Raw genomic sequence first — 22963 nt, 5'->3', positions numbered from 1 at the left:
CTCCCTACTCCAGCTCCTGGAAACACTGATCTGTTCTCTGTTCTTATAATTTGCCTTTTCCAGAATGTCATATTTTTTAGCATAAACTCCATGAAGTCTTTTGAAGCTGCCTTATTTTATTTAACATGAAGCATGTGAGATTCTCCCATATTGTTGCATGAATCAATAGTCTGTTCCTTTTATAGTGGAGTAGTAAACTATTGTGTGGACATACCACAGTTTGCTTATTCACAGTTGCTTATTTGCAAAAAAAAATTGTTTGCCATTTTTGGTGATTATGACTAAATCTGCTATAAACATTTCTGTACAAGTTTTTATGTGAATCAGGGATTATTTCTGTTGCATTAGTTGGTTTTGTATCTTGTGTGCATTTGTTTTGTTTTGTTTTGTTTTGTTTTAACAATTACTTATCCCATATTTATTCTGAGGTTTTTAAGTTCCCTCGGCACAAATTCCAGTTCTCTCAGGGAATTCTGGTAGCCCAATTTGAGCAACATAGGCTTAGGTGAAGCCATATCCAACATAATGTACATAAAGCTCCTAGCACTTAGTTAAAGTTTGGAAAGTACTAGAGATACAAAGATACTTGCATAAATAAAAGTGTAAAGGCTTAAAATATTCAGACTGGTCATGTGTGTTCTTTTTTAAAGAGTGTTTTCAACTCTCAAAACTTACATTGAGTGCTTCGCTGGTTTTCAGGAAACATGTAAAAAGACACAAAAACTTCTCAAATTAAAAAATTGCCCTAAATAACTTTAAATCTGAATGATCCACATCAATTTCCAACAATCTTTGTAATGCTAAAAATAAAATAATAATTGTCCCTGCCTGCAAGGAGTTTACAGATTCTCTAGAAAAGATTTCCTTGTGTCTGGAGAGATACACAACGAGCTAGGACAGAAGGCTAAAAATAAAAAAAAGGAGTGCAACAGTTAGTAAGTACTAAAGGAGTTCCGAGTTGGGACTTGGGGGAAAGACTTGTGGGAGATAAAGGTAAGGGTGAAATTTGCTGTATCTTGAAGGAGAGACAGGACATTTCATTTGAAGTTGTAGCCTTCTCCTATCACCAGTCCACTTTGGAGTGTAAAGGCAATTTAGACAGACTTTTGGCACTGATTCCTTTCCCTGTCCTTGTACAGAGCTGTAATGAATCATAACACCACCTAAGATAATTAGAAAATCCTTTTGGCACCCAAATGGCCAAATATAGTTGTCTGCACATCCAGAAATCATGGTTAAGTGTCCTCTCCTAAATCTGTCTGATATTATCCACACAATAGATTACACAACACTGCTATTAAATTTGGAGAATATTAACAAAGAAGGAGGAAGGACTAATGAGTCATTCCAAGTAAAGCCGTCTGATTCCATTTGTACAGCAAACTAATCAAAGTCAGATGTAGCTAAGTCCCAATTCACATGTGATTTTGCAGGCAGAAAATAATAGTGTTTTCTGTAATACCAAGGAGAATACATTTTTAGCAAATTTCCCAAAATATGCCCACCTGGCATATTGTATTTAAAAAATCACAAATTCATATAAAAATATTTTGGCACCAAAAAAAGTACATGAAAAAATACATATCCCTTTCTGTTTTTCATCTAGCATTCTTTTTACATTTTTATTCCTTCCTGCTTCTTTATCTCCACCCCTCTCACTCGATAGTAGAGGTCATGGAGCCTTCCCCCAAGAGGTCCTCTATGGCAGAGCCTGCTAGAGTTCACCAACATTCTTTCTGCTTTTTGCTTCCTGGGCACACAGCTAAATCCCAAACCCTGCCTTCCTTTGCTGATTGCTTGGCATCATGAAGCCAAGTTCTGGGAAAATGGAAGGTGGACTGAAATGATATATTCTGCTTCTAAACCTGGCCTATAAAAAAATCTTCCATACCCAAAGCTTTCCCATTCTATAATGATTAAGATATTGGAGGTGGCAGTACCATGAGATGGAAGCAACCTGGGTTCCAGAATAGCTGCTTGGAGCAGAGTCCCTTCACCAATCGACACTGGACCGGGACATGAGCATAAAATAAAACTATAGTGTGTCAGGCCTCTGAGATTTTAGGATTGTGTCATTACAGCAGTCACCCGAGCTTAGAGTTCTCTCCAAACACTAACCCTATACTCCCCAGGATATGTATTTTTGACTTGGCTTTTTATCAGTATACTGGATATTATTTGAGTCTATCAGTACACTCAGCAGCATGACTAATCTTTACCACCTTCATAAAAGCCTGCTACCCCCATAGCTCTATACCAACTGACTGGAACTGAACTTCTGTGTCTTGTTATGCATCTGCTCTGGACAAGGAAATCTTAGTTCCAAGTCCTCAGGCCTTTCAGAAAGAAAAAAAATCTCCTAAAAGGGCATTGACATTTATGCACACTGCTAGAGACTTCTTCCTGGATATTGTTTATTATTTTCCTTAGTCATTTGAGTATTTTTCTCATCTTTCTTTTCCTCTTTACTACTGTTGCTTCCTTCAATCAGAAAGCAAGTTTTCATTATGCAGTTAGAATAGTAAGTAATCTGGGGTGCCTGGGTGGCTCAGTTGGTTAAGCGACTGCCTTCGGCTCAGGTCATGATCCTGGAGTCCCGGAATCGAGTCCCGCATCGGGCTCCCTGCTCGGCGGGGAGTCTGCTTCTCCCTCTGACCCTCCCCCCTCTCATGTGCTCGCTCTCTCTCATTCTCTCTCTCTCAAATAAATAAATAAAATCTTTAAAAAAAAAAAGAATAGTAAGTAATCACAATTTATTGGTGTATGGTTTAATACAGATTAATTATTTTTAGCAAGAAAACCACCATATTAAACTTCTATTTTAAAATTGTTTTATAAGAATGTATCTAATAAAAATATCCAAAAAATATCAATGCTTATTGTAAAACTTGAAAAAATACACATAGATTAAAAGAAAAAAAAATCTCTTCTCTATTCTCCCTAATTCCCATCAGCCACAACCAACTTAAACTTATTACTTTCTACCTTCAAAATTCACTTTATTGGATTTTTTATTACAAAAGGTAAACATGCTTTCTGAAACAAGTAAAACAATTCAACAGTATATGAAGATAATAATCTTTCTTTGATCCTCCTAATCCCACCTCCTGGGATTAACCAAGTTAGTAATGTAGTATATATCCTTTCAACCTTCTCCCATGCTCAAATAACTGAATACAAACTTTTTTTTCACTTTTTATGAAACATAGCCCATGTTTTTTATTATAAAGTATAGTTTACATACAACGATATCTTAGTGTCAGGTGTACAACATAGAGATTCAACAATCCTATACATTACTCAAGGCTCACCACAATAGGTGTAGTAGCTATCTGTCACTATATTGCTATCACAATATTATTGACTATATTCCCTATGCTGTACTTTTCATCTCTTTGACTTGCTTATTTTATAACTAGAAATTTGTACCTCTTAATCCTCTTCATCTACTTTACCCATGCCCCCCCCAGCAACCACCAGTTTGTTCTCTGTATTTATGAGTCTATTTCTGTTTTTTTTGTTTGTTCATTTGGTTTATTTTTTAGATTCCACATATAAGTGAAATGATACGGTATTTGTTTTTCTCTTTCTTACTTATTTCACTTAACAGTATCCTCTAGATCCACCCATGTTGTTGCAAATGGCAAGATCTCATTCTTTTTTATAGCTGAGTAACGTTCTATTGTACATATATACCACATCTTCTTTACTCATTCATCTATTGATGGACACTTAGGTTGCTTCCATGAATTGGCTATTGTAAATAATGCTGCCATAAACATAAGGATGCATATATCTTTTCCTATTAGTATTTTTGTCTTCTTTGGGTATATATTTAGCAATAGAATTACTGGATCATATGTTATTTCTATTTTTATTTTTTTAAGAAATCTCTACACTGTTTTCCACAGTGGTTGCACCAATTTACACTCCCATCAACAATGCATGAGGGTTCCCTTTTCTCTGCATCCTTGTCAAAACTTATTATTTCGTCTTTTTGATACTAACCATTCTGACTGGTATGAAGTGATACCTCTTTGTGGTTTCAACTTCCATTTCCCTAATTATTAGTGACATTGAACATCATTGCATGTGTCTTTGGCCATCTGTATATCTTCTTTGGAAAAATGTCTCCTCAGGTCCTACACCTACTTTTAAATCAGATTGGTTTTTTTTTTTTTTTCATGTTGAATTATATGAGTTCTTTATATATTTTGAATATCAACCTCTTATTGGACATATCATTTGCAAATATCTTCTCCCATTCAGTAGAATTGTCTTGTTTTGTTTTGTTTTGTCTTTTTGTTTGTTTGGTTTTGGGTTTTGGGTTTTTTAATGGCTTCCTTTGCTGTGCAAAACTTTACTTCAGCATAGTCCCAATAGTTTATTTTTGCTTTTGTTTCCTTTGCCTGAGGAGACATATCCATAAATATGTTGCTAAGGTTGATGTCCAAGAGATCACTGCCTATGTTTTCTTCTGGAACTTTTATGGTTTCAAGTCTCACATTTAGGTCTTTAATCCATTTTGAATTTATTTTTATGTTAGAAAGTAGTCCAGTTTCACTTTTGACATTTAGCTGTCCAGTTTTCCCAGCACCATTTATTGACGAGACTCTCTTTTCCCCATTGTATATTCTTGCCCTATTGTATATTTCCCCATTGTATATATAGGTTAATTGACCATATAAGCACAGGTTTATTTCTGGGCTCTATATCCTCTTCCACTGATCTATTTTTGTGCCAGTGATTTTGATTACTATAGCTTTGTAGTATATCTTGAAATCTGAGTAACCTCATTTTCCTGGATTGAATTTAGATGATAAGATCTTAAATCTTGAGGCTGATGCCATAACATATGAAACTTTTGAAGGATTTTGGAGAAAATGAACATATTTTGCATGTGGGGTGATTTATTATGCAGCAATAGACAACTGGAACTTGGACGATAATCTTTGTATTAAGCTATACTATAGAAATACAAGCAGCAGTATAAAAGAAAGAATGCAGAAGTAGAGCTGAAAATCAAATTATGCATGACATGGTGTGCCAGCATATTGATTGGATATCAGCTCTGATTAGTGAGTGTCTTTGCAATGCTGGTCATTAAATATTTTTTAATATAACTCCTATATATAAATATATTTATGGCAGTACAGTTTGCATTAGTGACCCTTTTCCCTCCACTTGCTGCTGCACCGCCCCGTCCAGCACCCCAGAGACAAACCCAGGAAATTATCAAAGAAAGTCAATAACTATCAATAGGGGAATGGTTGAAAACATTTGTTTCATTCCTACCATGAAATATGAGATCACTATTTAAAAGCATGAATTATAGCTGTATCTGCTATCCTTGAGGGATATCCATGATCTGTATTTAAGTAACAAAAGCAAGTTATATATAAAAATATGGACCAGGGCGCCTGGGTGGCTGAGTTGGTTAAGCGACTGCCTTCGGCTCAGGTCATGATCCTGGAGTCCCGGGATCGAGTCCCGCATCGGGCTCCCTGCTTGGCAGGGAGTCTGCTTCTCCCTCTGACCCTCCCCCCTCTCATGTGCTCTCTCTCATTCTCTCTCTCTCAAATAAATAAATAAAATCTTAAAAAAAAAACATGGACCAAATTTATCTTGAGAAAGAAGAATGAAATGTTAGAGAAACAGGCTTGATCCCAGGACTCCGGGATCATGACCTGAGCCAAAGGCAGTTGTTTAACCAACTGAGCCACCCAGGCGCCCCTGTATAGTTGGCTTTAGAAGACAAAATATTTAGAAAGCATTTTATCACAAGTGGCTAAAATATATATCACTTGGGTCTAAAAGAAGTGTGCTTCAGTTATCTGAAAAATCTGCTTATATGGAATTTCTCATTCTACTGAAGTCAAACTAATGATACATTAGTGTCCCCATTTCATAGATAAGGAAACAGACAAAGCTGAAATGAGGAGCTGATAGCCCCTCAAGAAGTCTATCCTAAATTCCAGAACTCCTGCTCACTAATAAAATCCACGGAAGGATTTTATTGTTCTGTTTGCCCCTCTGCACCATTCTTTCTTGAATGGTGTCTTCGAGTATTTCTTACCAATCTGGTCTTCCTGTAGCTGTCTTCTTATATCCTTAATTTCCTGAAGTTTGTGGTTTAAAATATTCTGACATTTCTTCCACTCACTATTTGTGGGATATTAAAATCAAAGGGCATCCCTTACAATCTAAAGATTTGAACAACTTTCCAAATAATCATTTGGGAGCAGTAAATCTCTTCCAGAATCTATTGAGACTATTGAGCTATTCTCCGTAAAAAATGCATGTGTGCATTTGTGTGTAATTTCAGGGGAGTCATGTGGATTTCCCCTAAGCTACTGATATATCAGTGAGAGCATCCATGAACCACAGTTTAAGAACCTTTGATCTAAAGACATTAGTAAGGTATGACTTCCTAGAGAAATAGATTGTACTTTTTCATTTGTCTTCTTTCTAAAAATCAATTGCTAATACCACACATCCAGTTTATGTCTCCCAGAACTGAGCCAGAATCGTCATCATATGTGTCTATTTTCTCTAATCTGTATGTTTCTATAGCTATTCTTGAATTGTCAAGGCATTCTTAGATTTGACCCTCATGTAATTGTAGAATTTGTCACCCAGGATTATTTTCCAAAATTTAATTTCTGTTTGGGATTCGATTTTTAGCCAACAACTCATATATTCAAGATATAATACTCTCACAGAGTTTTCTCAAATGATTTCAGTTCTGCTTCTAGCTTTACTTTCTCCATAGTGTTCCTGGAGAATGAAATGCCCTTTGCTTGAACCCAATTATGTTTTGTTTGCTTAGAAGAGTCTATGGTTGTAGGCCACACATCAGAAGAAGAAACACATCTTATAAATTGCTAGAATTTGGTTTATTCATTAAAAAGATGTCAGTTATACATCTCCCCAAAAATTTAATCTATATCCCCATCCTTAAGTTTTCTAAATTTGCTATAAATGGTATTTATTTATTATATTTTACTTATAAAATAACATTTTATTTATAGATCTATTTCATTTTCCCTAAAAAATTGACCAACTGTCCTAAAAGACAGAAATGGAGAAACATATGATCCATGAAGGGAACATAAATTTAGGGCTTAAAGACACATTAAAGGTTGTTAGTCGAATACCTTCATTTATGTATAAGGAAACTGGGGCCTAAGGAATTTCAACAGCTTGCTGAAGTAAAGACCTAGTGGAGGAATTGTGATGGACAGAATTGGTACAAAGAAAGATGCAATGAAATGCTTGGTTTGCCCGTTTTTCTTTAATGATGAACACAAAAGTTTTTCACATCTAAACTTCTAGTGTGGCAAATAGTTTCTTCCTAAATTCATTGTCTCAAAGTCCATTTAGTTATTCTACTCTTTGGAGAGGATGGAGGAAATACGATCAAAATTTCCCCATCTATACAAGTCTTACTGTGTTCTTTACTAACATTTCTGTTTAAGTTTCTTAACATACTGTTGCCAGAGGGGAGGGGGTTAAGGGTATGGGCAAAATAGGTGAAGGGGATTAAGAGGTATGAACTTCCAATTATAAAATAAATAAATCATAAATCACAGGGATGTAAAGTGCAGCATAGGGAATATAGTCAATGATGTTGTAATAACTTTGTATGGTGACATATGTAACTACACTTATGGTGGTGATCATTTCATAATGTGTGTAAATGGAGAATCACTATGTTGTACACCTGAAACTAATATAATATTGTATGTCAACTACACTTCAATTAAAAAAAAAAGGTCTCAGGGCACCTGGGTGGCACAGTCAGTTAAAGCATCCAACTCCTGGTTTCAGCACAGGTCGTGATGTCAGGGTCATGAGATCGACCCCCACATCAAGCTCCGCACTCAGCATGGAGTCTACTTAAGACTGTCTCTCCCTCTCCCTCTGACCCTCCCCACTGCGTGCGTGCACTCTCTTTCTCTCTCAAATAAAAAAATCTTTTAAGAAGTCTCTTAACATGCTAATAATAGCAACCTTAAAATCTGAATAAATATAGTCATTCATTGGGGAGAGTCCAAAAGCTGGTTTTTCTTTATACAGACTATAAAAATTTCACTTTCCTGAGTGAGTTAAAAGCAGGGATAGAGATGAGAGTTTTACACCCCAGTATTACTTAAAATTCCTGCTGATTTAATCTCAACCCCTTATTTCTTACTTCCCCTATCTTCTTTTCAATCATCATCTGAATCCTTGAAGAATTCAATGAAATTTTTCCTTCTTCTCTAAGCCTGTATCAGCTGCTATTTTGGCAGTGATGTGGCATGCTAAGGAATGGAGAAGATTTAGCAAAAGTAGAAGATTTAGTAGATTCAGTAGAAAGTTGTTTTACTAGAACATAAAGTTGTTTTACTAGAAAGTTGTTTTTATCCAGCACGATGAACTACCCCAGTGTCTGGAACCACCAGGCCCCTAATGTTAAATTACCACAAACAGACCCGCCATCCCATGCCTTTGAGATATGGCCATATATAAATATATTTGCTCATTTTCTTGATGGTCGATGCAAAGCCATAAATTTTTATCAGAATCTTTTTTTAAGATTAAAATGGGCATATTGTAGGTTAGACAACTTAGACATCCATAGGACTGGCATTAGACTTCACACTTCAGTGTTAGATGTTTATTGAGCAGTTTCTTTCCCAGGAAAATAGAAATGGGGCTGCTCATGTTCTAATGTTGACAAACTCTGAGTGTCATTATTACTTTCTCCTAGAGTAACTATGATTTTACCTTTCCTATAGCACCAAGGACAGTGAATAGCCTTCTTTAATGGTAGTAGCTTGTAAACACTGAGTTGCCAGGGGCGCCTGGGTGGCTCAGTCGTTGGGCGTCTGCCTTCGGCTCAGGTCATGGTCCCAGGGGCCTGGGATCAAGCCCCGCATCGGGCTTCCTGCTCAGCGGGAAGCCTGCTTCTCCCTCTCCCACTCCCCCTACTAGTGTCCCCTCTCTTGCTGTCTCTCTCTCTCTCTCTGTCAATTAAATAAATAAAATCTTAAAAAAAAAAAACACTGAGTTGCCGAGAACTTAAAAATCCACTCTCCAAAGGTTGCACTCTTATTATGTCTTACTATCAGCCAAAAAAAAAACAAAAAACAAACAAACAAAAAAAAACTACAAAAACCCATAGCTTTGATAATAACTTTAATGCATATCATCTATCTCCCTATAATTACTCCCAAGAAACCCTTCTAAAAGACTTATTAATTAGCACCATTATCACCTTTTCTTATGAAACACAAAATTCATGCAGTATTTGCGTCCATCCACCCATAATAGTCTTAAATAGGGCCATTTAACACCTGGCTGCCAGGGGAAGTTGAAATATCCTGCCTGGCATCTGGCTGTAACATAAAAACCATTACAAGTTATCAAGCATGTGGTTAACTGGTGAACTGCTCTCAGACCTTCAGTAAATGACAGGAAGCCATTAACTGCACAGCAACAGATTAAGGTTAGCAAGGCAGGGACCAGAACTGAGGGATATTCAGGTGCAACAGCCACCTCCACTGACTTAGAGTTAGGCCATATGGGAAACCAGTCTTCCAAGGACCACTGACCACCTGTAAAGAGCACAAATGACCATATCCTACCAACAGCAGAAGAGGACATTTTCAAAGGTCAGCTGTCATGGCAGTTCTGAAAATCTTAGACAACACAAGCTTGGCTCTTCTGAGTCCACAGAGTATTTTCACCTTTTGCCTTTTTTTTTTTTTAAATTCTGGTGGGAAATTGGTCATTTGAATGTCTTCAGAAAGACATGTACTCCTCCTCAGGACCAAATAATTGAAGATATTTATCTCTTTTACACCTGACAAGGTGGTTATTTTAAGGAAGAGATTTCACAAATAAAAACGCAAAAGAAAGAATAAGAGTTTGGTTCAAGAAAGTCTTTCCATGTCATACTTTATAAATAAATACAATGAATGGAATAAGGCAATGGTTTGTTGGATCTCGAAATCCCAACCATCGTTCATAAAGGGTCCAAAAGACAGCTGTGAAAACCTCAAGCAATAAGAAATGTGGGGCTAAAATCAATAGTCTATCTATTTGTGGAATAGGCACAATACTTTCCTTTCTGAACACTGTTAGCTTTTTTATCTGAGCACCTGTCACTGCCCCCTGATAGTCCAGGGATTCCTGCAACAGAGCCTTTTTCGTCCCCCCCCAATAAACACTCACAGGACCCCTGTCCCCAGGGTCCTGATTTCTTCTTTCCAAAATTACAAAAGAAGATTTAAAAAAATTTTTAAAATAGTTTATATATGACACTAATTTTCAAGCCAAAACAATAGTAACAACTACAACAAATGTTTATAAAACGTGGTCATTTTAAGTAAAACAATCTTATATTTATGGATTCTATTCACATTTTGTTTCATTTTATTTTGGTTGTGTGTGTGTGTATGCACATATATGTATGTGTGTATATGTATATATATTATGTCATATATATATATATATATATATATATATATATATATAATCACAGTAGAAGCCACCATTTGTTGAATACTTACTAGATTCTGGGTGTTCCTACTGCATCATCGAATCACGAGGATTCCATTGGTTATTTTACAGATGAAGATACAGACTAAAACACATGCTCTTGGATCTGGATCCTGAAAAACAAGGATATATGAAGTACAGAAAGATGAAAGAAGGAAGAGAATGGAAAGAAATAAGAGGAGTTCAGGATAAATGATATTTTTCTCCACAGGGTCTGGACAACTTTCTTAAATAGGGATTTTCTTTATGAACTTAATGTTTAGAGAGGTCAAGTCCAAGATCACACAATAAATGCAAAACCCACAGTTGGACCCAGATTTATCTGAATACAAAGCTTCTCAATTGTTATGATGGTGATTATAATAGAATTTGGCCAGAGGACCCAAGAACCCCCAAATCTTGTCCTCAACAAGCCACGTCTTCTCCCATGGGGCTCCTTAAAGAATTTTATACACAAACAAAAATGGCTGGCAGAAGAACTATTGATGCAAGCTGAAGTTTTTTTAGCTTGCTGAGCTAAGCTGGATGACACAGAGACTTTTTGTGTTTGGGCTGGAAGTAGCCTAGAGCGAGACATAACAATGTGCAGAGCATCCTTCTGGGTCCTCAGAAAAAAGGAAATGTGAGGTGCAGGAAGAGTAAAAAAGGAAGAGATGGCAAAGAAATAAGAGTTGCTGCAAGAGAAAGAGCTCTTCTCTACATCATGGGTACAAGATCTAGACAACTTTTTTATTTTTATTTTTATTTGTTAAAAATTTTATTTATTTATTGGTCAGAGAGAAAGATACACAGAGAGAGCACAAGCAGGGGGAGTGGCAGGCAGAGGGAGAAGCAGACTCCCCACAGAGCAGGGGGAGCCTGATGCAGGGCTCTATCCCAAGACCCTGGGATCATGATTTGAGCCACCCACGCACACCTAGAAAACTTTTTTAAAATAAGAAGTTTCCTTATCTACTCCCTTTCCACCTTTTTTCCTTCATTTGGCACCCCTTTTCTTGGGACCCCATGGTTCCCATCTGCAGCTTCTAAGACCTTGACTATATATATATATACCTGATCCAAACTTTAATTCCCACATGTCCTCCCATCTGAGGGTCTATGATTCAAAACTACCTAAATCCTTCCCCCTCTCTATTAGAACCTAAGCCTTTAGTTTATCCTGTTGGATGTTGGAGGAAAACACTCTGACTGAGAGGTTACATAGTATGGTGATTAAGAAGGTGTCTTCTGAGCTGAAATCAAAACTCTGCAACTTATTAACCATGTAAACTTGCACAAGGTCCCAAACATCTCTGGGCCTCAGTTTCAATATCTGTAAAAGAGGGATGATAATTATAGTGTCAATCTCATTCACTTGGCACAAGAATTAAACAAGTTCATATATAAAATAGATTTATAACAGTAGTTGGCACAAAGCAAACCTATGCAAGCATATGATATCATTTAATTCATAGGAAGATAAAACAACTGACACCTTCTCTTAATACTCCTAGAGTTATCCAAATTTATTTTAAAAGAGGATATATATTAACTGCAGTTAATCATTAAGTAGAAAAAAATTCAGTTGCTACAGTGTATGAAATAGAAAAAGTCAGGTCCTGTGTAGGGAAAACACTCTTTGTGTAAGTGATGGTGAGGGGGACGAGGGTGGATATAAAAGCAAATATTTTAAGGATGAGAGGTAACATATGACAGGCATTGTATATAAGATAAATGCAAAAATACTTGTAAATACTTTTTTGTTTTTCAGATACTATCCTTTTTTCTACTTCTAACCTTATTTTCTCTGAAAATTCTTTATTATGTTTTTCCCCAACAGCTTCCAGGGAAACTGAGAGATTATGTTGCCAGCTTCAGTGGGATAGAGAATCTATGGAGACTCTTACTTTCTCTATCATGGGTAAGTTGACTCTTAGAGATGGGGAGGTCAGGGGGTTTAAGCTACTCAGTCACTTCAGTCTTTGCATTCAGTGGTAAGTAAAACAACTCTAATATGAATAAATCAAATCGAAATGATGATTTCTATAAACACCGACCACATGTGAGGGGAGGGGAAAAGAGAAGGGCCATGCCCAGAGAGGTGGGTGGCCAGGACCTGAATATCTAGAATAGAGATCATACACCCAGCCTGAAATGACATTTTATACAGTGCATTGAAGAGCATTCAGCAAGTTAATAATAATCTGAATAAAATAACAAGCTTCAGCAATGACCATAACTTGGCACATTTCACTAAATTAGGTTTAGCCATTTATCTTCATTCTAAAAATTTTCTCTAGAATGTCCTGTAACATTTCCTGAGAGGCAATGAAATAAAAAGAATCTTACATACTCTCAACCTAGATTATAATCATCATTTCCCTTACGCACAAGATACACAAGTGATCTTTTCTCTCCACAGTCATACCCACTGATGGATCTCTCCTCTGCAAAGGATGCTGTGTGTTCCTCCACTTCTATATCATTTTTATTTAATTTGACTCAATAATTAACCAAATCAATTTGAGCCATTTTTCCTACACTAAAGATTCCAGACCTCTCACTCAAATACTTTCTTCATTTTGTAGACAATGTACGCCATTTATAACACTAGTCTGACCTACTTTAGGAGAAGTAATGCGTAATTTTCCATTAAAATCTAGGTAAAAATTACTTAATGGGACCAAGAGGACAGATCTTAGCTTATGAATTAATATTTTACCCATCCCATTCTAACTATAATCAAAACATCTACCCTCACTGTATATCCATCTTAATTTTTATCCTTGGATTTTACATACCAATCAGTAAGTGATAAGTTATGGTGGTGGTGGTGATGGTGGTATTTATAATAGCATTATAATTCCATCAAGGAAGAGGAACACAATTAAATTATAGTATAACAGAAGTTCATTTCGCCACTCTACTACCAAATCTAGTAAAAATCTTGAATCTGTGGCTAGTCAGCACAAAGTAAAATGGAAATTTGGTACTAGACGGTTGAATAAATTAAAAAGTCAAATCCAAATCAGACTGCCAAAGTCTATTTTGATTTTGGCTTAAATTATCCTGTTGTCTGTCTGTGTTGATCAAATTAACAGGACCTATGCCAACTTTTGACTTAGAGCTATGTACACACAGCTTATGAGTCTGGAAACATAGCTTTGTTGTACCTAAAGTCATTTTATAGTGAAAGTTGCCCTGGTCAGCAGCAATGGGGACATGACCAGAAAATCAAAAGGTCCCCATTGTGAATCCAGAGAGCTTACTCTCATCACTGCTGATTCAAATTCTAGAAGCTCAAACTGTGATTGGATCAGGACTCAGAAGAATCCCGAAGTTCCAGGAAACATTTCAAGAACAGCCAGAAGACTTTTGGAAAATTCCCCCTCTTCTGGAGCTTTTATAAGTCTGGATACAAAATGTTTCAACAGCATGACTGAGTAAGCCTTTTGGAGAAATAAACAAAGGCCAATGAAATGAGAACAGCAACAGCTATTTATTTACAGCTTGCTCTGTAAGCAAGGAAGTCAGCCACCATCGCTTATGTTCTGGTAAAGACTCAAAGCAGACAAAGGACTTGGAAAAGTTTTATAGTGGAAAAAAGGGGGAGGCCCCCCGGGTAGCTCAGTCAGTTAAGCACCTGACTCTTGATTTCCACTGAGGTCATGATCTCAGGGTCGTGGGCTAGAACTCCAAGGCCCATGTCAGGCTCCATACTCAGTGTGGAGTCTACTTGTCCCTCTCTTTGTTCCTCCCCCTGCTATCATGCTCTTTCTCTCTGTCCAATATATAAATAAAATTTTTTAAAAAAAAGGAAAAGCATCAGGTATGTCCTGATTGTAGTTCTGTTGGCATAAGGAAGTTGCAGAGGGCTAACTAGAAGTGGGGTGTCCTATGTGATTGATGAGGGAGCATGTTTGGCTTTCTCTCGTTGGTCCTAAGTTGGAAGCAGAGACAATAATTAGAGAAGCTGTCAGTTATTAATCAAGTCCTGGCCAATTGGAGATGATTGTTACAGAATTCATTATTTGGCTTTCTGAATTATAACTAGAGACAGCAGTCTGACTTCCCACAAGTCTGACACAACAGGCTGGCTTCCTTGGCTGTTTATTGTAGATAAGGGGGGATAACCCATGGTGGTTTGCTACAGGTTGTGGGTCAGAGTTCTACTTTTATATATGTTCTGGCCATGCCTGTTTGCATATTCATTTTCTCACTCCAAATATATTTTCCCAAAAGGAATATATCTATGCATATATTACAAAATAATAAGGAAGGTAAGGAAACATATAACACTAAAAAATTCCATGTCCAAAATTTTCCTTGCTTGTCATTTTAATGTTTCTATTAGAGAATAAGAAAGGTGCATAGAAAGAAACCGTTCTCTGGAATCTCCAGTGAGGTACAGAAATTTCAATGGTGTTTCTCTTTGTTTATCTAACAACAAAGAGACCCAAAAATGCAATGGCTAAAACAAGAGTCTCTATCTCATAGCAATCCAGACATTACTAGCTGATCCAAGATCATCATCACCATCATCACCATCTACCTTCCTATTTACCTAAGATAGGACTTCTGCCTTCAAAGCCACTCATGACTCAGGTTCATTCATTCTTATTGTTCTTATTGGTTCTTGTAAGCTTCTCTCATCTGCATGGTCACGGCTAGCTTACCACCATGCCTAGCCCATGGAAACAGGGAAAGAGAAGTAAAGAGAAAGAAACTTTCTTTAAGAATATGGTGTGGAAGTTCTACTCACACTCACATTCCACTGGACATAACATGGCCTCATGGCCACACAGAGGTAAAGGCCTTGAGAAATGTAATGTCCAGTGCACTGCTAATTTGAGTAAGAAGAATTAATCACCAAAAGGATGAAGGGGAAAATAAATAAAAGGAAAATAAACATTCTTTGCCACAGATATTATAATGGCTATATGCATTTCAAATGCTGAGAAAGTTATGAAGGAGCACAGAATACCTCTTCCTCTTTGAAGCATTGTCCTGTCAAGCCCCTAAGGCTTGGTAATGGGTTGCAGACAAATCCACATCTGCTTTTTATCTTAGGGATTCCAAAATTTCTCAGGCATTTGATATAGAAAGCTTACCACCAGAGGGTTGAGAAGTAGTGAAGATGTTATCTAAATATTATTTAATGCTTTCTGGGTTGTAAAAAGAAAACAGAAGAAAAATCTTTACTTGTTTTCTGTCCCTGAAAATTATTTCAGACCTAGCAAAGAGAAGAGAGTCATGCCAGATTTTTATAAGGTCCTAAATTATACCTTTCTTAGATATTTTAACTTTTTCTTTTCTCCTTTATACCTAAAAATCAAATAATAATCTGTCTAATGAATTTTGGAGTACTTCGAAAAATGCAAGTGTAAAAGATACAAAGCATTATTCATAGTTATGTCAAAGAATTTGGATGGTTCCAGTCTGACTCATAAATTATTGGGTTCCCACTTAAGCACCAGACCTCTGGAATTATGGCTGTCCCAGCATTAAGAATGTTGTTCCTGTAAAGTTTACACTTGCCTAACTATCAACCACCTCCACATCTATTGTCCTAGTTGTTTTCACCTTTCTATTAGGTGACATATAGAACATATTTCATGTTAGTGTGCCTTTGGACATGGGTGAGAGATCCAGGTGTCAATGTATAGAGTAAAACCTTGATCCTCAGTGCTTCAGGGAAGAATCTATTATGGGGAAAGAGCTATAAGAGGGTGAGTACTTTGAACTTCACATGTATAAGACGCCTCAAATTTAGACTTTTGAAACTATCTCCAAATGAAGTCATGCATATGGATATTTTATCTGTATTTATGTAAGTATTTTCAAACACCATTTTTAGAACTTTGACTTTTTTTTTTTAATTTTTCAACTCCCTGGGAGCCACAAATGTTTATTGGATAAAATACTCCTAAGATCCCATATACACAAGCAATACAAATATGACTTTTTAAAGTTAAATAAAAAAGACAGATAAAAAGATAAAAGATAAGGAAGAAGGGGAAGAGGGAGGGAGAGAAGAAGGGAAGAAGAAAAGCAAGGAATGAGGAAGGCAGGTGCATAATGGGATGGAAAGTACATAAACACTTGCAAATAATACTGCAAGTATATGCCTGGGATCAACAGCTCTTGTATTTGCAGAGCTTCACATCTATATTTGTAGATAAATAACAACGCTATCCTTGTTTTCTAGGCATCATCTTTGTTTGTTCCAAAAATGACAGACAGAACTCATCCATTCTACCTGGGGTGTTGTGTTGAATAAGATAACAACACTGCATTCTAGTTTGGTACAGAACTGTGAGAGCAGAGATAGAATGGATGATATGCCCAGCACCTGTGTTCCATTACCTTGGCTTCTTGTGATGGGACATATATGCAAGATGACTGACCAAGGGGAGAAATTCAGGCTATAGTCATGATTGGGTGATTTTATGTGAAGATAAATGGTCTCCATAGACATATGTCCCTTTGACCTCATACACATAATGGAGGTAATGATTGATGAGCAGACTTAGAGAAATATTAAGTCAGCCACCATTTCAGAAACAAACTCCCCTTCCTTCTGTGCATTAGAACAGGGATTACCAATTTGAGATGACACTGGGGAGAAAGATCTAGGAGAATTACCTGGAGGGCTATTTAAAATTGTACATTATCACCATTACCTACCATTGAGAACTGCTTCTAACCCCCTAAACTCCTAGAGATCAAAGCTCTTCCATGTGCATGACTGCATTAAAGCAGAGTGCACTCAAGAAAACTGCAACAGGGCGCCTGGGTGGCTCAGTTGGTTAAGCGACTGCCTTCAGCTCAGGTCATGATCCTGGAGTCCCGGGATCGAGTCCCACATCGGGCTCCCTGCTCGGCGAGGAGCCTGCTTCTCTCTCTGACCCTCCCCCCTCTCATGTACTCTCTCTCATTCTCGCTCTCTCAAATAAATAAATAAAATCTTTAAAAAAAAAAAAAAAAAGAAAACTGCAACATGTAAGACTCGTAACAAGCAGTCTTCTTCTGTTTTAAAAAATACAAGAGAATATGCATTAGCTATAGTAGCTTTATAGGGAAAAAAAAGTCCTATAATTTAGTTAAGGGGCTCTCTACCTAGCCAGACATTAAAAATCTCCTAAGGAGCTTTTAAAATAAATGCATGCTCAGGCCCATCCCAAACCAACTTAATCAAGTCTCTGGGGGGAGAGTTCAGCCCTCTATAGTTTTTTACACTTTATCCAATACCCTGGCAATCATAGGCAATATTGAGAACCACTAAATTCGACCAAATAGTGTAAGGAAATCAGTACTTGATCAGAAACCTGACCTAAATTCTAGTCCCAACTCTGCTATGAATTTGATTTGTGGCCTTTAGTAAGTTACCTAAACTTTGGATTCTTACTTTTCTCAAAGTTAAAGTGAGAGAATTGGATTAGATCATTCAACAAACAATAGCTTTCTAAAGATACATCAGACACACATCTTAATATGCCTTAAAGACTCCCTATCTCCTTCACTGTTTTGGCTCAAGTGTGCTACTTTCCACGTCCAATTCTTCACTTCAGCCCTAATGAACTTATTTTAGCTCCTTGATCACCTGCAAGCTCTTCTCTGTTTCCCAGTCTTCAAACATTGTAACCTCTCATTAGGAAACACTCTGGGGGCGGAACTTTCCAGAACGCTCAGAGAGACGCGGAGGAGCGGCGGCTGCCCGAGCTGCGCCCAGCAACGCGCTCCTTCCTGCTCCCCCACACCGGCCTCGGCCCTCTCACCGGCTGTAGAAAATGGTGAAAGAAACCACTTACTATGATGTTTTGGGGGTCAAACCCAATCCCACCCAAGAGGAATTGAAAAAGGCCTACAGGAAACTGGCCTTGAAGTATCACCCTGATAAGAATCCAAATGAAGGAGAGAAGTTCAAACAGATTTCTCAAGCTTACGAAGTACTCTCTGATGCAAAGAAAAGGGAATTATATGACAAAGGAGGAGAACAGGCAATTAAAGAAGGTAGAGCTGGTGGTGGTTTTGGCTCCCCCGTGGACATCTTTGATATGTTTTTTGCAGGAGGAGGAAGGATGCAGAGAGAAAGGAGAGGTAAAAATGTTGTGCATCAGCTCTCAGTAACCTTAGAAGATTTATATAATGGTGCAACACAAAAACTAGCTCTGCAAAAGAATGTGATTTGCGATAAATGTGAAGGCCGAGGTGGTAAGAAAGGAGCAGTCGAATGTTGTCCCAATTGCCGAGGTACTGGAATGCAAATAAGAATTCATCAGATAGGACCTGGAATGGTTCAGCAAATTCAGTCTGTGTGCATGGAGTGCCAGGGCCATGGGGAACGGATCAGTCCCAAAGATAGATGTAAAAGCTGCAATGGGAGGAAGATAGTTCGAGAGAAGAAGATTCTAGAAGTTCATATTGACAAAGGCATGAAGGATGGCCAGAAGATAACATTCCATGGTGAAGGAGACCAAGAACCAGGACTGGAACCAGGAGATATTATCATTGTTTTAGATCAGAAGGACCACACTGTTTTTACTCGGTGAGGAGAAGACCTTTTCATGTGTATGGACATACAGCTGGTTGAAGCACTGTGCAGCTTTCAAAAGCCAATATCTACTCTTGACAACCGAACCATCGTCATCACCTCTCACCCAGGTCAAATTGTCAAGCATGGAGATATCAAGTGTGTGCTAAATGAAGGCATGCCAATTTATCGTAGCCCATATGAGAAGGGTCACCTAATCATCGAATTTAAGGTAAACTTTCCTGAGAATGGCTTCCTCTCTCCTGATAAACTCTCTTTGCTGGAAAAACTCCTACCTGAGAGGAAAGAAGTAGAAGAGACTGATGAAATGGACCAGGTAGAACTGGTGGACTTTGATCCAAATCAGGAAAGACGGCGCGCCATTACAATGGGGAAGCCTATGAGGATGATGAACATCATCCCAGGGGTGGTGTTCAGTGTCAGACCTCTTAATGGGGCCAGTGAATAACACTGCTCGCATTTTATATGCAGTAGTGAATGAGTGAAGGACTATAATCATAGCTCACTACTTGCTATTGTTTTTGTTTTAATATTCAACTATAGTAGTGTTTTAAAAGTTAAATGAAGAATAAACTCAAATATAAAAGCTCTGACTATGCCCTGTATGTATGATGACTTCAGTGTGCAAGATAAAGTTTAATACTTGTAAAAACTACTTAAAAAATTAATTTCAGCTCTATGTATATGAAACAGCTCAGACTGAAATGCTAGGTGTATGTATTGACTTCGGTGTATGACCCTTAATTGTTAAGCTATGAAGTTAAAACCTGTATTTAATTGGCAGTCAGACAAAGAATTTGTAGAGAAGTGTTGGTCTGTAGTTAAGTGGGATTCATTGTGATGCCTCTGCATTTATTGCCTCAACTGTTACTTGAAGATGGCATGCTATGTAATTTGGCCTGTGGTATCATTGATAGAAAGGATACCTCTCTAAAGAAGGGGTTTATCATATGCTGCTGCTTGAGGGCTTGCACTTGTAGAACTGCATTCCCTTCTGCTGTGCCATCTTTTTTTTTTTTAATATATATATATATATCCTGGTTATACCTTTTTTCCTTCTCTTTGGACCATGATAAGCTTCAGACTAGTGACTTCGGGAGCAGGGTAACTTAGAGTGAAGAGACATTTACGTGGAGACGTTAATTTGCATGTATGCGATAGGAAGGTGTTTTTTAGGTATGTTACAGGCTTACTTTAAACCATTTAACTTCTGCTCCGAAGTAACTGTAATTTAATGTTGGTAGTATAGCAAATTATGATGAATAGCTTTAATTGTATGTTTAAAAGTCATGTTCACAAGCTTAAATCTGGGCATCAGAATTAAGCAAATGAAATGTATGAATGTCTCCTTAATATACTGATTACAAAGCAAAAAAAAAAAAAAAAAAAAAGGAAACACTCTGGGTCCTCCCCCTCCTCACTTAACCCAGTCAATATTACCTATCTAACCACATACGCTTCTGACATAAGGCTGTTCTTGGGGCCATAAGGATCCTTAAAAGGGCAGAAGATGAACATTAATGGACTCTTGTACAATAAGGCAGTGCAGTCATGTAATAAAGAATACTCAGAGCTAGATCTTCCAAAATTTGGGTTCTACCACCAGGTCCTGGTCTATTTAGAAAGCTGACCAAATACAACCCAGTAACTTCAATTAATAATGCCTCTAAGTCTCAGTTACCCCTTTAACTGACTCATAAAGTCATTTTCAGAATAAAAGGCAATCACAGATAAGAAAACCCTTCAAAAGATTTTTAAATCATGCACCTAAAATATCATTAACACATACCGGAGGAGCCGAGATAGAATGCCCATCTTTCTAAGCAATGCTTTGCAAAGAATTGTGGCAGCCAAGAATTTCCTGAGATGGATGAACCTGTCATAAGAAGAGTCTTTTAAGGGATGACCATGAAGTCAATTTTGAAACAAAACATGATATAAATTTGAGTTGTCCATATTATTTCCCATTCTCAACAACCACTTCTTCTGAAAGGTCATTTTTTAGAAAGGTCAGGGAATGGAAATACATGCATCAGAAGAGACTGAAACAGAGGATCTTCTTTCCCATAAACTCTGCAAATGAGTACTTCAAGGTCCCAGTGAGAAAGACCTTTAAACTCTCCCTGCCTTCTACATCAGGATAATAACTGTGGGAAGTAGTGGAAGTGCAGAGCATATTTTAAAGAGACAATGGGGGATCTAGGAGCAAGGAGAAGAATCTTGTTACACTTTCCCACAAATGCCAGGCAATTTTACTAAGAGAGCATGTTATATGATCATAAGATAGATGCAGGGCCTATAAGAAGTAATGTGCCCTAATTTGTAGAGGAGGAAATAAACAGAGCTGATCTTGATTCCCAATAGTGCTAATAGCCACCATTTCTAGGACTTGTCCTTTGAGTTTTTAATAGTGGCAGGATTATTCTCTGAAGCACCAACATATGCTAAGCAGCTGCCTAGGTTTAAGGGGCAGTTACAAGGTCATGGGACAGTATCTTTGAGTAACCACCTGGCCCTGAGCCAGCAGGAACTCACATGCATGACCTCATTCGCATCATGCTGTAGTTAAATCTAGCCAAATGATAGATATTTCATTCCTTCTTTGCCCTCATTCTTTCTAATTAATCAACCCTTATTAAGAGTCACTAGGCACTAAACTTGGGAATAAAGAGAGTTATAATCCTGTCCCCCTCAAATGCTTACAAGTTAATGGGGAGAAGAGAAAGCGAAACACCAAGTTCCGTACCAAGCGTAGTGAGAAGTGTGGATAAAGGTAAGTAGAACCCACTAAGGGAGCACAGAGAAGGAGCACATACACACTTTTGTAACTCTCAGGGCAAACACAGAGCTTTACAATCTTTAAACCCATGTTCCCTTTTAATAAACATTCACATTTCAAGTCTCTCCTACAAAAAAAAAAAAAAAAAAACAGAAACAAACAAAAATGGTTTTAGAAAATCCCAAAGGAGCATGCCTCTATTGAGAATTTCAGTGTTTTGTTTTCTTACCAACATTTACTTTTCATACTTTGAATTACTCAAACAATAGAATTTTCTTCTTTTTCCAAATTAAAAAAAAATGATCATATTGAATATACTTTTTAAACTACCTAACCCATGATCATCCCATATCTTTCACACAAAATTCCACTAAGCTTCCTTGGCAGGAGGATATTATGCATCCTCCTACTAATTACAACTCAGGAAGAATCCCTGGGCTTAGAAGGGTGTCAAGGAAATAGCAACCTCCAGCATTTAGACCAAGGATTCTCAACTTTGCTCCTTAGAGGTTTCAGGAGCACATTTAAAATATTCTAATGTCCTTCCCCACAACAGACCAAATTAAATCAGAGTGGTAGGGTGAGGTTAGCACCCAGAAAGAAGGCATTGGATTTTTTAAAAACATCCTTGCTTATTTTAATATGCAGCCAGGCTTGAACATCATTAATAGAAATATAAGGCTATCTTTTCTCTTTTATTGGTTCCTGAGATTTTCCTAGTGGTGCTTGGACTCTCCTGATTTGATTCTTCTTGGGGGAAGCAACTCATTTCTATTCACCAGTGCTCATTACCTCATTGATAAATGATGGCAATCGCCTTCTATCTGATCTCCTTATGGTAAGTCTCCTTACCTGCACTTGGTTATACATTTATTCACCCATTCAGTTCAACAGTCAATAATTCACCATCATTGAGCACCCAATCTATGTTCAAGGTAGTGCTAAGGATATACAGTGATGAAAGTTCACAGCCACTGCCTTTAGGAACTCCCAGTCTAATAGCAAGATTGCACTCTAGAATAGAGGAAGTGTGCCAGCAGGTATAGATGCACAGGAGGGGAGCAATTACTGTGCCTGGGCACGGAATTAAAGGGGACATCTCAGGT

General features: G+C 37.5%; 1 pseudogene; it reads left to right on the top strand.

Moving 5' to 3' along the window:
* Window positions 1-18226: 18226 nt before the first annotated feature.
* LOC110570135 lies at window positions 18227-19510 on the top strand (annotated as a pseudogene).
* Window positions 19511-22963: the final 3453 nt, after the last annotated feature.

Source organism: Neomonachus schauinslandi, chromosome 4, assembly GCF_002201575.2.
Source record: "Neomonachus schauinslandi chromosome 4, ASM220157v2, whole genome shotgun sequence".
Taxonomy (NCBI): domain Eukaryota; kingdom Metazoa; phylum Chordata; class Mammalia; order Carnivora; family Phocidae; genus Neomonachus; species Neomonachus schauinslandi.
This window is presented reverse-complemented; position numbering and strand designations above follow the sequence as displayed.